Raw genomic sequence first — 12194 nt, forward strand, 5'->3', positions numbered from 1 at the left:
TCATATGTTCAACTGTTTCCACTGGTGTGAAAAACTCCCTCAGCTGGTCATCTTAGATGCACACATGTGCCACTAGTTTCATTTTGTTTTGTAGTCTTTAATAACACACTAATATTACACCATCAGTTTTAGACAGTTTATTGAGGTGTTGCCAAAGCATGAGCCTTACACGTAAATTATAAATAACAATCGTTGTTACTTCTGTTTCATGTTAAAGTAAATGTAATTGACTGAATGTAGAGCAAAGACACATTGCACACGCGAAAAACAAATGTACAATCCATCCATCCATTTTCTATACCGACTATCGCTTTCGGGGTTGTGGGGGGGGGCTGGAGCCTATCCCAGCTGTCAACAGGCGAGAGGCGGGGTACACCCTGGACTGGTCAGCAGTCGATCGCAGGGCAACACACAAGACAAACAACCATTCACACTCACACTCACACCTAGGGGCAATTTTTTTGAGTCACCAATTAACCTAATGAGCATGTTTTTGGTCTGTGGGAGGAAGCCGGAGTGCCCGGAGAGAACCCACGCATGCACGGGAAGAACATGCAAACTTCACTCAGCAAGGCCCCGCCTGGGGATCGAACCAGCGACCTTCTTGCTGTGAGCACACTACCTGCTGCTCTACCATGCCGCCCAAATGTACAATCATTTTATCCAAATTGTCAAACTACGCAATTCAGATAAATTTTAGGAGAGACTAATGATAGCATTTGCAGAATATACTGAAAGAAAAGCCCTGCTGCTTATAATGGCACCCCCTCCCAACAGCTACAAATACCACACATTAAGTACAATGGTTCCTCCGTTTTTCACAGGCAAAACTGCATTGAGAGCAACAGACGTGGGCGGTCACTATTACCACACATTGTACATTACTTGTCACACTCCTGACACACACACACACACAGAGGGAAGAGAGAGAGGGAGAGTGCTAGTTAGCAGAAGACAACATGTGAGTTGGAGTGAATATACAGCAGATACAGGAAGTGATAAGACCAATATATTGTTACAACTAAGCCAAGGCAAACTTGACAAATAACACCTAAAAAACACAACACATTTTCCATAGATGTCCTAAGACTGCACTTAAGTCTAACGTTACCCAGACCGCAATAGTTTCAAATAATAGCAGCAGCAGATCAAATGCTACTTAGGCTACCATGTCCACAGTGAACAAGAGCACGAAACAGCTGTGGCCACATATAACGTGACACAGTTAGCAGTTTCGAAATCTACCCAATTATTAAAAAATATTTAAACTCAACACCAACATTTTCAAAACAGCGCAAACACCCGTTGTTTTTCCCCGAACTGTAAATGGTTTAGAGCAGCTCAACTGAGACACATGGAGAGGGGATCAAAGTGTGAATCAACAGCTGTGATTTTTGTTATATTTCTTAGCTGAAGAAAACAGGACTGAACAACTTTAATAACACATTGGTCAAAAGTCATGTACTGATCAAAGATGATACCAAGATTCTTAGCAGTAGATATGATATTTGAGTGAAATGGACCAATAAACTGATCGACAATAAAAGATATCTATTCTTTGGAGGGAGAACAGTTGATACAGGCTATATATTAACAATATACAGTATATCAGGTTATATATTAACGTTTATATGTTACAGTTGGGGGGGGGGTTGCTTAGAGAAGAGTGTGTCCTTTTGCTTATGCTGTAGAGCAGGTGGCTGAGTTCACCATTTTAGGCAACATATTTTCATCATGCTCAGCCTCGGCAGTTTGCTCCCATGTGTATCAGATGTCACTGGTGCCTGAAGTAATAAGACTATAAATATATCCTATTAAATGAAGGCCAGGTGCCAGGCAGTTTGACAGGCAACAAGGTAACTGCATGTAAACAAGGAAACATAGCCGGCTGTTATACGATCTCATGCCAACTTCAAATGAAATTTCAGAACGGCTCATTGAAAATGAAATAGTGGGTGATTGCCTCATTTATGGTCGGCAGTTTGTTGCTGAGGGTAAATAATCCATTTGTTGTGATGAAGTGGGTCTCCTCGTAAATTAAGTAATGTGATAACACAGTGACTCAATCACTGCCTCAGTTTAGTCTATTGAAGGGTGTGGGGATCCAAGCAGAAAGCACCTTATTGGCCTGATTATGATATACATTTTTACAGGTGATAGAAATTAACATCAAATGATGGCAAATAAAATAAGTTTCTATAATAAATCATGTGGTAGCCATGTATCATTAGTCCTTTAACAGTCTTGTACAGTAGCATATTTGTTTGAATAATATGGTCATAGCAGCTTCATAGTGCCTGAGTAAACAGGGTCCTTGTGTTATCATGTATCTTGAATTCAAGTTCCCCTAAACTCAGGGGTATAAGGTATGTAACAACTGCATAGATCTAACTAATCATCAATCCCTTACATAGGTCACAGTACTTCTGTGACCTATGTAAGGGATTGATGATTAGTGAATGAAGTGCATTATGTAAATAGCCAGCTACTCTCTCCCCTGGCTTCCACCCTGTTTGGTTTGGTATTTCATTTGTCTTTATCTCAATTTCCTTTGAGTTATATAGAAGAAACATGTTTAGTAAGAACTCTTGCCTGTGCTCCCCTTTGTCTAGCCTTGAGCTGGGCTGTGACAGATGGGAGCTCATTGGGATATAAGGCCATTTGGCGAAGACAACTTAGGGATTAGGGATTGTTGGTTGGAATGTTGGTGACCAATTTGGTTTGTGACTCTTGTGGTTTGTAAATGCTAAAATGAGCTGAGGTGGTTTTTAACAGTGTCGATGAAGGTGCTTTTGGTGTTTAGCATTGAGGGTATAAAGTTTTTAGTTCTATGGTTGAGAGTGATGGCTTGGTGTTTGTTTTAGTGGGTGTTTAAATGGAGCAGTATTAATCTCAAGATTGTTTAGTTTACAAACTTATTGGTATTTTAAATACTGCTACGTATCACGAGTGACTATGGCCATGTCTCAGTTGGTAGGATCCATACATCTCCTTTGTAGACTGAAATAGTTGATCTCAACATGAGACCAACCAGTTTGTTGTTTTCACTTATAGTGGGGCAGAAAACGTGGGTGAAGACAATATCTTAGTAGCATTTCCCTGGTTTGCCGAGGGTTACCACTTTCTGGTTGCTTTTTGGTTCTTTTGGAATCAGTGCATAAGTAACCACTTCAAGTATCTGTGCAAAGGTGTGGGCTGAGGCTAGTCAGATAGTGAATAGAATTAAGTAACTAATGACCTACTGCTAACTGCAGACAGAGGTGACTGCTCGATTTTAGTTCTCTAAGAGTTAAGGGCTGCCTTTGACACAGCTCATGACGGCATCCTCTTACATTGTCCTGGATTGGCATCAAGGGCTCGACTCAGCTTTACGTACATACCTCTCCAACCGAACTTTTTCTGTCACCTTGAGCAACTCTTCCTCCTCAGCGGCTCAGTTGAATTGTGGTGTTTCTCAGTTCTTGGCCCTCTTCTGTTGTCTGTAATACATGCTACCTCTTAGCCAGGTTATTAAAAACCATGTGTTTTACATTCCTTAAATTTAATGATGATAAGTCTGAAGGCATTCTATTTCTGTTTTTTTGTTTTTTCTGTTTTCAGCATTCTGTTCTCCCCCAAAATCCATCAGGTCCTTTGGTGCTAATTTTCATGCTTTTTTTGTATTATTAGTTTGATTACTGCAATGCACTTGGACTCACACACCCAGTTATCAGCCAGTGCTCCCTCCAGCGTCAAAACGCTGCTGATGGACTCATTACTGAAACAATGTGGCATGTTCACATCATCCCTGTCATCTCCCTACACTGGTCCCTGTTAGTTTTCGATGTGATTTCATTTTTTTATTCTTATTTTTTGTGCTTATTATTAAGGCCTCAAATGGCTGTGCTCCTAAATACACTTCTGTTTTATTGACTTGGTATGTGCCCTCTCAACCATAAAGATCTGTGGATGAAGCCCTAGTGGTTACTCCATTGGAACTCTCTGCCCACTGCACTCAGACACCTTAAGTCTCTGGCCTCTTTTAAATCTGTTTATAAAAGTTCTCTTTTTGTGGAAGCTTTTCGAAATGTGTGATATACATTTTATTTTTATTGTTTTTACTCCTATTATTTGATTTGTCTGTGCTCATGTCCTTGCCATTTTTATCATTTTATGTACCTTATGTGGTTTTATTTTTACTTTGTTAAGCATTTAGTAATACTGGTAAGAAAAGGTGCTACATAACTAAAGTTTAGTATTATTACTGTTATTATTATTACATTTCTTTCTTGCTTGGCTGATTTGTTCAACCTAGATACAGTGGCAGGGCTGTTTCACAAAAAGTTCTGTAAAGCTGAGGGGAATTGCAGAGTTGGTGATAATTCTCTGTAGGCTCTTCTCTGTAAGAGGTATGCATCACATTACAATACTCTTTTGATACATAATATAAAAACATATGTGTATATATTGGCTAGTTCTGCTTTAAAACAGTGTATTCTATGGCTGTATAAACCTCCAGCCAAACCTTAGACATGTTTATGTAACTATTTGTAATTCAGTGAAAAATCATCATTAGAACAAATATCAGAGTGCACTGTATATGAATGTTTTTCCTGCATTTAGGACCTTTAGACCTAAACCTTTTTCACCGTCTCTGTCATGGTTTTATATTTGCCATGTATGAATAAGTAAAATTACTAATTGTTACAGTAGTAAATGTGAGTATTTACCAGATTTGTCATGTTTCTTTCAGTGTCAGTACACAAGACATACACAGTTAAAAGCAGAGAACAGAATAAATACAATCTTCCCTCATAAAACTTTTGTGGTTGTCAGTTTGTTCACCACCTTCGTCCTCACCAGTCCGTGTTCTTATTCAATCATGTTAAAAACACCTTACTTTGATTTTGTTAGAGTGTAAATCTTGAACAGAACATATACTGTACTGGAAAGGGAGGAAATATGTGAAGGAACAGAAAATCTGACTTACATGTGTGATTTGTTTATTGCCTTTACAGGAAGAAAAAGCATGATCCCACATGGTTTAAATTGCCACTGATATATGTAATATCTGCACTGATCTCACTCATAAATCCATTCTTACTTGATGTTTATGTATAATGAAGCAGGCCTTTGTACTGGTGTAACTTAAGCTCTGCTTATTGAAACATGCAAGCCAACTTAAGATCATAATCATTACAATAAAGAATAACATGTCCATGAAACACTGAGCTGTTCTGACAACTCTGGAGTCAACACGTGAAATATTTTGACATCTTACCACATATATATATTTCCCAAGAATCTGATAATATATTGGCCATCAGGCCATAACTCTGCAGTCATTAGGCTGCTGGTAGAAATCTTACTTCATGCATTTGGTCATCCGCAGTGCATCCCAGACATCTCACAGTCAGTGACAAGTTGATTGTTTAGGTTTTAATCAAAAAAGCTTTTAAAAGGCTTTTGCTTCAGCAGCTGAGATTACATATACCCAGCCACAACTCAACCACATTACTGGACTCATTTTTCCTCTTGTGTGTGTGTGTGTGTGTGTGTGTGTGTGTGTGTGTGTGTGTGTGTGTGTCAGAGAGAGAGAGAGGGAGAGAGAGAGCGAAAGACAGCCACACAGCTTGTGATAATGAAAGACACATGGCAACAGAGAGAGAGTGATATGCAGAGACCTTTCTCTAATAATACAGTATACTGAGTAGTTTGCTCTTAACACCTACCGAGCTAGCACTTTCAGGCCAATTGAACTGTGTGTATTGCCTGTTCTCAACAAGTGGTCATTATGTTGGTGGGTTTCATAACTTTACTTAGAACATCAGCTAAACCAGCAACTGTGGTGGTGATATTGAGAAATGATATAAGTCTGCAGAAACATGCCGTGGAAATCTTATCACACAAAGTATGATTTTGGAGATGGTTTATATTGTTTAGTTAAGTGTCTTGTATGATGAATCATAAATGGTTAAATCTTCTTAATTGCCTGACAGGATTCCATGGAACCCTGTGTAAATTTACATGTGGGATTTTTCGGAATTCTTGCAGGGCAATATACATGAGTACACTACAGTGTATCGTTTTCATGCTCCTTTTCAGTGTTGGATGAATGCCTGGTGTACATTTTTACCCACTGTATTGCAAACTCAGATTATGTCACAGCACAGCATAGAAGGCAGTGTATAATTGAAGGTCACTAATCAAGATTTATTTACAATAGTGCATTGTGCACACAGGAAAAATGGTAAGCATAGGTGGTTGCCAGATGACCTAAGCAGTGTCTGAAGTATTGAGATCCTTTAATGAAGTAAAAGTAGCAGTACTGCAATCCCAGCAATATTCTGTATTCGAGACCAACCCGGTATCCTGGTGACGATCTAACTGTTACAGAACAGTAGAGCACTACATTGCCATTGTTATTCATAACCAGTGTTCTGACTCACTCACTCACTCACTCACTCACTCACTCACTCACTCACTCACTCACTCACTCACTCACTCACTCACTCACTCACTCACTTAAGAAAACAGGTCAAGAGGAGTGCAGGTATGTGAAAATACACACTTTAAAGTAACTTGAAATGAGCATTTAAAAGCGTTTTCTCCAAAACATTTCCTGGGCACTGCCCTATTCTTTCCAGGTTTTCTTTGCCATCTCAACAAGTGATCGGTGATGCATACTTTTAGGTAACTTGGACTTAGATGAGAAGGAATTTTATTGTTTAATTTTCTCTACATTTGAAGTATGTATTTTTTGCCACCCCCAACAGAATTGCCAACCTGGTCATCCCCTTGTGTTGATAATTCTTGTGAGCCTCTGCAGAGGGAACTGTCCTCTGTAGTTCTGGCCTCCACATCATTATTCCATACGATTGCTGTAAATTTACATAGCAGGACAGGAGATGGAGAAAGGTTAACAGTTTCAATATGTAATCAAAGAATGTGCAACAGGTGAATCCAGACAAGACAAGGAATCGAGAGTAATTGAGTCCAGGAAGTGACAGGTCCAGTGTCCTCGGTGAGAGCAGACAGTAAAACTGGCACCTCAGCACAGACAGACAGACAGACAGACAGACAGACAGACAGACAGACAGACAGACAGACAGACAAAAAAGGAAGGTCAGGAAGACGGGGAGCAGACAAGGCAAAAAGACAAAAAAGGTACCAAAAAGATATTTTGGTCTTGGTTTTTACCATGCAGGTAGGCTGACGATTTGACGAATACTGGCTGGAAGCTGGATGCTTACATACTGCGTCGGCAGGTTGTTACAACCCCTAGCTTGTGGTGGATAAAGGGAAGCAATATAAACCAGTTGTAATTGGTGAAAGTAAAGTTATTTATTTTAAAGGTGAGGAAAATGATATTTACAACAAAAACCAGAGGCAACTCTAAAGGAAAAAAAAATGTCGTTTACATGAACCCAGATACACCGTCACGCGCCATCACAGCTATGCCAAACCTATGGGTGCGAGTGTAAACAAAGGTCGCTCACAGGGCATTAACTATTTTCAGTCGCATGTTGTGACGTTTCGGAACCTAAAACGTTGTTTAACCCTGTTTACACACCAACACAAAACCGGCATTTTAAGAAATCTCCACTTTGGCTGGAGTTTTTAAATATGATCGTTTTCCATGAAAAAAACTCTGCCTGTAAACGAGAGGCCAAACCGCATGAAAACATATGCGTTTTCCCTAAGTGTAAACATAGCCTAAAAGGTGGAGTGAAAACACTGCAGACTGCTGATTGGTAAGAGAGAATCGTCTCTAGAATTGTAACTAGTGCAACATGAAACAAGCAGAGTTGTCGAATTGCCAAACTCTTCTCTTCTTTCAGCAGTCTTTTGTCTTGCTGTCTGGTTGGACTCCTTGCTTGGACTAACAGCCACATGCTGAGAATCAAGAACAGCACCCCTTTGATATCCTCCATTGTTCCTGTGTTGGTGTGTTTGTCTCATGTTGAAGATCAGTTTCACACAGCATCGCTATGACGATCAGCTAAATATTTCTCCTACATTAAGGATGCGCTATCTGCAGCAAGATTGTTATTATACAACAGTCTGATGCTAGTTGCACAAAACAAAACCAGTGAATCTGCTGTTGTGGCATATGGTTTGTTGCACAGAACAATCTGGGAAGTTATCTTTGGAAACTGGAAAAGGCCAGGCCAATCATCTTCCAGGCGCTTGGTAGGTGATTGGATGAACCATCTGTCTATCATTGTCAATGAAGGCTGACTTAAACCAATCAGACCAATGAACAATATGTTGTAGTAGGACTCTTGCAGAAGCCAGGAGAAGAGAAAAAACATCAGCATCTACCTAACCACCTTGGGATCTACCAATCTTGTTTTCAATTGAAAACAACACGTGCCCGTATGTCAGTAGTTCCTCATAGGACTCTGATTGGTCTGCACCACTGTGGTTTGGCCACAAATGCGGAACTTGAAGCCTGGCAAGATGGATTCTCAGCTTGCGTGATCTCACGGATGCAGCTGCCTTGCAAAGTAATGACATTATTTCTCCAGTTAGAGAGTGCAAATGGAACAGATACCTGCTGCTTTCAGCAAGAGAGCCAATGGGTTAAAGAAAAGACCTTCAGCATGGTACCAGAGGAAATAACCTCAGTGCGCCCGAGCTGACACCAAAACAAAGCCCTATTTCAATAATGTAAGAAGACCGTGATTTACAGGACAAAATCTGCCAGGCAGCATAAAAACCAATGTTGCATACATACGCCTGGGGATGTACAGACATCACTCTCTGTTTTTTTTTTTTTTTTGGGGGGGGGGGGGGTTAAATCAACAAACATACTACTTTATATATTATACAAGATTTAAAGAAATATATATTGAAAGGAAAAAAAATTAAGGCTTCAGGCAAATGTACACAAAAATGTCAGGCTCCAAAAAAATAAAAAATAAATAAAAAAAAGTGGTGAGCCTCATATTTGCCCCCTATATGCCCACATTCAACCATAAATGATCAATGCAAAGCACGACATGAATGCATATAATTGATTGCTGCTCAAAGGTGCATTATGATGAATCATGGCAACAAACAATTGGATGGAAAAAAAGGTGGAAGTCAGAAAGCACATACTGTTTTGTGGCCAGCAGAGTCACAAACAAACAAAAATGTAGCGCATGGTGACATGTCACTGCTGTTAATGCAGTGAGTGCAACAGACAGGACAGAACCAGTCTGCTACTGGTGGGGGCAAGTGTGAGACACACCCACTCACACTGCTGGAAACACAAATGGCCTCAATACTCGGGGAAACTCAGGACTGATAATGAGGATATGGAGTGTAACGATTATGCAACAGGTGTCACTGGCTTTATTTCCAGACTTTGTTAATTTACACAATCCATGTGCAGGTGGTGAAGCTGTGCCGGGGGAGGTGACTGGAGAAGGCAGAGTGTGTGTAGCATGCTGTGTGCACCTGACAGCACAGTCATGTCCCTTGCAGCGATTTTACACACAAAACTTATAATACTACAAGAATTGATGCACAGTATTAGAAGAAGTTAAAACTATTAACACTCTATTCTGAAGTCCTTAATGCTATTTGATTTGTAATCTTGGAGTCCTACAATCAATGATGATACTTTCATCAGTTAGTTACCATACTGTCTGGCCCTCTCCTCTATGCTTTGGTTTGGGGACTGTGATGGTGAGAGAGTGCTGATGAAACATTTAGTGAACTTTGATTGAAGGTTTGAGTTGGCTAATATATTTCTAAATTGAAAGGCGCTTATGGAATTCTTATGGCTCACTACAAGCGCAAGTACAACTAGGTTTGCAGGTTTGAATATTTGTGACAATGTGGATCTAACAGTGTCAGTTTATGTACAGGTGTGCACATTCTCCTATTAAGCTTGTTATTATCCATCTCAATCTTTTGAGTGGGACGTGGTGTACAACTTTTTAATGCCCTGTTTTGTGTGTATGCAACAGTTCTAAATATGACCTCTGATCATTCAGCAGTTCCAAAGTTGTGCAGGAATAGGAGTTTATCTATGAAGCATTGGATGCATGCAACTACGTAATAAACAGCGAATGATGCATTTATTTAATCCTGGCATAGAAATGGATTCAGACCTAAAGAGCTGTAACACCCACGACACATATAAAACTAGTCATCTTTTCTGTACTTCTTTTTACACACAGCATCCCACTGGGTGTTTGACTTGTATGGAGACGAGCATTATGTGGATTGCTGCCAGCTGATCCTACCGTCTCAGTGATGCATTGGCCTGTCAACAGCATTATCTCCTTCATCAGCGGCTCACTGCTGCACCACAGGCGCTGGGAGATGGAAAGATTCCAGACAGGCCAATTCAAATCTTGCCAAGTGCACTGACAGTTTAACATCAATGAGACCGACTCAGCAAAGTGTTTATTGATAAAAAAAGGTGTTCACGTCTAACTTTGTGCCACATGGCATAGGAAACCCCCGCCAGAAGTTATCAGTTTATCAATAAGTGTGTTTTTTGATTGATTTGAATGGGAGGATGTCTCACAGAGATGTGGTTTTTTTTGTTTGTTTTTTTTGTTTTTTTACAGAGGACTCAAAATTCAATACATTTTCCAAATATTTAACAATCACAATACAGAGGAGCTGCTACAGTACATGTACTATTAGGATAAGATACAGTAATGCTGAATGTTTTCACCCATACCCATACTCCCCTTAACTTACAAGAGTGGTGGAGACGTGAGTTTTCCAACAACAAATTGGGCTGACTACTCTGCTTAGTGAGTGTAAAAAACCTAAAATAGCTGTGTTTTCTGTGAAAAAAAAACAAGATCCTTGACTGTGAAGGCTTATCAGCAACACAGATGTTTCTGGTGCTACAAGACTAGATTTTATAAGTCTGTGAAAGTCATGATAATGACAATCACAAGTCACCTTTAGTCAGCTTTTGTTGGACATCGTTAGCTTTGACAGTTTCAAGCTAAACAGTAGAAAATGCATTTACATTACAATTAATGATCTTCCTGGTATCTGCTCTAACACATATCTGATTGGCCAGTGTAGCATGTTACCAGATGACATCACACTGTGTTCTGGCTAAAGTTGAGCCAGGTTGAACTTTTTTGTCAGACAGCATGTTTTCCTTGAGCTCTTCATGCTGGCATCCCAACTGTATTGCTGGATGGCCTCCAGTCAAATGAATGAGGGAACTGTGTTTTTTTCACACAGGGGTAGGTGTCAGTGTGACCAAAGGGTGGAAAACTCCGTTGCTAAAAAAAGTATCAGGTTTGGTTATTTTCAAATGTAACATTTATTTTAAAAATTTCCTCTTCCATTCTCTGACCGTGCCAAGGGTTTGTATCTATATGAGTCATCTTTTGCACATTATACAGTAGGGCAGGATTCTGGTTTCACAATGCTCCTGTGGAACTTATATCTAGCAACTAGGGATGGGAATTGGGCTGGGCAGCAAGTAGTGCGAGTGCCTCAAAGCAAGAAGGTCGCTGGTTCGATTCCTGGGTCGGGCCTTTCTGTGTGAAGTTTGCATGTTCTTCCCATGCATGTGTGGGTTCTCTCCGGGCTCTCCGGCTTCCTCCCACAGACCAAAAACATGCTCATTAGGTTGATTGGTGACTCTAAATTGTCCATAGGTGTGAGTGTGAGTGTGAATGGCTGTCTGTGTATATATGTTGCCCCGCGATCGGCTGGCGACCGGTCCAGGGTGTACCCTGCCTCTCGCCTGTTGACAGCTGGGATAGGCTTCAGCCCCCCCATGAACCCGAAAGGGATAAGCAGCATAGAAAATGGATGGATGGATGGGATGGGAATTGATAAGAATTCAACGATTCCATTATTGATTTTGCTTATCGATCTGATTCCTTATCAATTCTCTTAGCGATTCTCATTTGGTGAGGAAATAAAAAACTTGGTTAGTTTGTGTTAACTGTCTTTTATATTTTCATCTCTGCACAGAAAATATAACATATACAGTATGCACAAATGATGTGTGACGTAGCCTCAGAACAAACCTAAAAAGTAGGTGAGCTACTTCTCAGAGTAGGAATGAATGAAGCAGAACTACACTGGTTAAAATAACAACATGCAACTCTGACAGAACTCAAATTTCTGATTTGCCAGATAAAATGCAATGAATGAACCTACCAAAATTCAGGGGCATCTACAGTGGCAAAAGGGTGCAAACCTTTCACCACAAATCTAGTGAGCGCTCTGTG

Source organism: Chaetodon trifascialis, chromosome 11 (assembly GCF_039877785.1).
Source record: "Chaetodon trifascialis isolate fChaTrf1 chromosome 11, fChaTrf1.hap1, whole genome shotgun sequence".
In the NCBI taxonomy this organism is placed as follows: domain Eukaryota; kingdom Metazoa; phylum Chordata; class Actinopteri; order Chaetodontiformes; family Chaetodontidae; genus Chaetodon; species Chaetodon trifascialis.